We start from the raw sequence: 4,708 nt of genomic DNA, 5'->3' as shown, positions 1-4,708 counted from the left end.
ACTTAGGATCGACGATCCCGTGAAGCAACAACAAATGGACCTCATGCAAGAGAGTTTAAGCAAGTTGTCCAGCGACTACAAGTTTCAAGAACTTACATCACAAGGGGTCTCGGTGGACAAAGATCTTCTTCCGCAGAAGTTCAACGTCAACGACATCCTAAAATTCAGAGCAATTGACAACCCTTACTTTCATTTAAGAGCGTTTGAAACCATAATGAGTATCAAGGGTATCGATAAGAAGGTCTTCCCTTCTCTTTTCTCACTATCTCTCGAGAAAGAAAAGACCTCTACTTGGGAGTCTATAGCAAACGCTTTCGTTGATAGGTACAAGTGCAACATCCAAGTCGAGACTGACCATAGAGAACTTGAAATCCTCAAACAAAAAGAGAATGAAGGCTTTACCTCTTTCTTTAACAAGTGGAGAGAAACCTCAGCTAAGATGATTGAGGTACCAAGTGAAAAAGAGTATGTGAGACTGTTTATCAAAAATCTCCAAGAAAAGTATTCCAAGCATCTTAAATATCAAAATAATCTCCATACTTTCAAGGCCGTTTACGACATTGGGATCAATATTGAAGATGACTTGGCTAAGTCAAAAGCTGCCAACAATAACTCCAACAGTGGCTGGAAAGGAAAGAAGAACGACAATCCTTCTTCTTCCAAAACCGCCCACTCAAATAATGTTAGCACCTTTAATTTAGGAGAAGTTCTTGCCATAAACAACCAAGGACAGAAGAAACCATTTAGGAGGAACTTCACTCCTATTGGCATGAGTTATGACACCGCATTTGATCGGTTAAATGCAAAAGGTCTTATAACTCCCATTGGACCATTTGAGGACCCACCAGTTGAGAAGAGGTCGGTTAACTGGAACCCCAATGCACACTGCAAGTATCACCAAGGTAGGGGCCATTCCACTGAAAGCTGTTGGAAGCTTAAGGAAGCTATCCAAGACCTAATCGACAGTAACAAACTGTCGTTGCCCCCTGCCAGTAAGAAGCCAAGCATTGCCAATGCACCTCTAGCTCATACTCTAGCTATCTCCGATGAGGAAAACGAGGTTGACCCCTCATCTCTCATTAAACCTGTCAAAGAAATCTGTGCCATAGAAAAAGAAGAGGAGATCTTTTTCGATGTCAAGGATAGTCTTCCAGAACCAGCGAATAAGGAAGATATACAATTGCTCACACTGTCTATGAAGGAGGCATCGCAATTACTACGTGAAGCTCTCAAAGTTATGAACGAACTCCATAAGAAATATGATGAGCTTCCACTTCCAAAAGAAGAATCTAAAAGAGAATTCACACCAGTGAAAATAACTTATGAGGCAAAGCACTTTCCCTTACAAGTCACTGAAAAACCCAAGAAGAGCAATAGAATCTACACTCCAATTGGGATCCCATATGCGCAAATGTTCGAAATGCTCTCCGAGAGTGGCGAGGTCAAACCTCTCGAACCGAGACCATTCGAGTCATTAAAAAGGACAGATAGATATTACTGTCAGTATCATCAATCAGGGGGTCACACTATAGAAAACTGTTTCAAATTCAAGGATTTGGTACAGAAAATGATTGATGAAAAGAAACTAGTCCAAGTTCAACAAGAAGAGGATACAACCATTAATGGAGTTTGGGACAGTGATGAAGAAGATGTCTATCTAAAGAACATAGTAGGACCTTCACCTTCTGTTTCATACACCACAGATGACATTTTGGCTGAGGAAGATTCATCAATAGACGTCCTCACAAGATCTGGGAGAATGCAACCTCCCGTTTCAACACAACCTATGCCAACCGTACATCAAGTTCCCATACCTATCATCGAAGACAACGACATTGTTAAACAATTTAAGAAGACAAAAGTTGAGATGAATGTGTGGAAACTTCTGGCAACATCTCGAGAGCATAGGTTGGCTGTAATGAATGCCTTGGACAAAATCGGGATAGATTCTAACACTTCTCCTGAGGGACTAGCCAACTTCCTCACAAGTGACCTTCCTAGTCCGATTAATTTGATCACCTTTTCTGACAAAGATTTACCCCCAGAAGGTGACAAACATTACAAGGCATTAAACCTCACAGTAGTTTGCAAAAGGATGAATGTTCCTATGACTCTTGTATACAATGGATCGGCTATCAATGTCTGTCCACTTAGAACTGCGAGGATGCTCGGCATAAAGGATGAAGACTTAACTCCATCCACACAAGGAATAAGAGCCTACGATAATAATCGTCGTCAAGCTCTTGGCAAGATTACCCTAAATGTAACGGCAGGAGCAATAGAACATGCTACTACTTTCCAAGTAGTGGACATCAAAGCTTCATTCAACTTATTTTTGGGACGCCCTTGGCTTCATGATCTAAAGGCCGTCCCTTCATCTCTCCACCAACACGTGAAAGCTATAGTTGGAGGAATTCCAATAACCATCGATGCTTCGCCGATGAGAATCAAATATATAGAAAATCCAATCATTAACGTAGAGCACGACGAGGATGATGAAGACTTATGGGGCTTTAACAAAGAAGTATCCTTAATCTAGGAGGATGAAAGGACATCTCTTTGCCATGACCCCCATTCCAACATGACCGTCAACGCCATGCTGAAGAAACAAGGACACTTTCCTGGGATGACTTTAGGAAAGAAGAAAGGAATGGCAGAACCGCTGGAGTCACGTGGCCTCCCTAAGTTAGATACTTTCGGACTTGGTTTTAAACCGACTCGGAAAGATCTCAAGCGAGCCCAGGACAAGTTGAAAGCACGTAAGGACGCTCGCATTCAAAAGAAAGCAATTCCAATGGATCAGTACCCTCTTACGCTTAATGGTCAGTTCATAAAAGAAGGAGAGGACTATCCATGCCATGAATTTCCCGAGCCAATTGTTGTAAACGGCATAAGACAACCAGGATTCGAGATTTTCTTGGATTGCTACTTCACTGATGAAATCCCAACTCCCGTCCATAAGGAGAAAGCATCCCCATGCTTTGACTTTAACGTCATGGGATTACTGTTTGGGCGAGAAAAGAATGAGCCAACTTATGAAGAAGATAACTCCTCGCTCATTTAAACGGTCCTACAAAGTGAAGGCTTCGACCCCTCGAAGTTAATTACTCCAGTTGAAGGATTACTACAAGGGTGGCGCAAGACTATCAAAGTGACTACTCCAAGCGGAAGGAAGATATCAATCACGACAGGACAGGGACCGATGTTTAAGGATTCGTCTGAGTCAGAGTCTTTCCCTTTAGAGTCTTCTAAGTCTTTAGTAGTAGCACCTCCCCCTCCTATTTCTTCTCCTAGGATAGTTAGTATTCCAGTCCCTGAGGACATATCACTCTTTGATGTAATGATCTCAGAGTATAGTAATATTTCTCATTCTCCTTACTTCTTGTGTTCCTCCCTAACCCAAGATGACGAGCATTGCTTAGCTAACGATGAAAAAGACAAAGAAATTATTAAAGCAATGGAAACACTTGAAAAGAAAACACCGGTAATTGAAGAAACTGAAACGGTTGATATCTCGAATGATTCAACTAATAAAAGAGAAGTTAAAATCGGATTAACATTGAATAAGCAAGAAAGAACCGATTTAATTAACTTACTTAAAGAATTTATCGATGTATTTGCTTGGTCATATGAAGATATGCCAGGCATTAATAGAGAAATAGCTCAACATACTATACCACTAATTCCAGGAATGAAACCTGTAAAATAAAAGTTGCGTCGAATGAAACCCGACGTAGCACTTAAAATAAAAGAAGAAGTTCAAAAGCAAATAACTGCAGGTTTCATCAAGGTATCCAAATACCCCGAATGGGTCGCCAACGTCGTCCCAGTTCCAAAGAAAGACGGAAGGGTAAGGATGTGTGTCGACTATCGAGATCTAAATAAGGCAAGTCCAAAGGACGACTTCCCTTTGCCACACATCGATATTCTAGTAGATAACACGACAAATCACGCGATTCTCTCGTTCATGGATGGGTACGCAGGTTACAACCAGATTCTCATGGCAGAAGAAGACATGGAGAAAACAACCTTTATAACGCCATGGGGCACTTACTGCTACACGGTAATGCCATTCGGGTTGAAAAACGCGGGTGCTACTTACCAACGTGCATCAACTGCCTTACTCCATGACATGATGCACAAAGAAGTCGAAGTATATGTCAACGACATGATTATAAAATTGAAAGACCGTTCAGACCATCAAGTAGCCTTAAGGAAATTTTTCGAAAGGCTAAGAAAATATTACATGAGGTTGAATCCATCAAAATGTGCTTTTGGAGTCACCTCAGGCAAGCTCTTGGGATACGTCATAAGCTCTAGAGGAATAGAGGTAGATCCAACCAAGATTAAAGCAATCATGTCAATGCCACCGCCCAAGACTGAGAAGCAGATTCGAGGATTTATTGGCCGGTTGCAATACATAAGTAGGTTCATATCAAAACTGACGACGATATGTGAACCAATCTTCAAGAAGCTCAAGAAGAATGTACCAGTAATATGGGATGACGAGTGTCAAAAAGCCTTTGAAAAGATCAAAGCCTATCTCGCAAATCCTCCCGTATTAGCACCAGCACTTCCCGGAATACCTCTTAGGTTATATTTGACGGTTACCAAGGAGACAATGGGAGCCATGCTAGCACAGGAGGTACAAGGCAAAGAGAACGCAATCTATTACCTAAGTAAAAAGATGCTCGAATACGAAACACGC

This window comes from Chenopodium album, chromosome 8 (genome assembly GCF_948465745.1).
Source record: "Chenopodium album chromosome 8, dcCheAlbu1.1, whole genome shotgun sequence".
Lineage (NCBI taxonomy): Eukaryota > Viridiplantae > Streptophyta > Magnoliopsida > Caryophyllales > Amaranthaceae > Chenopodium > Chenopodium album.
The sequence above is the reverse complement of the archived record's forward strand: the minus strand, read 5'-3'. Positions refer to the sequence as shown.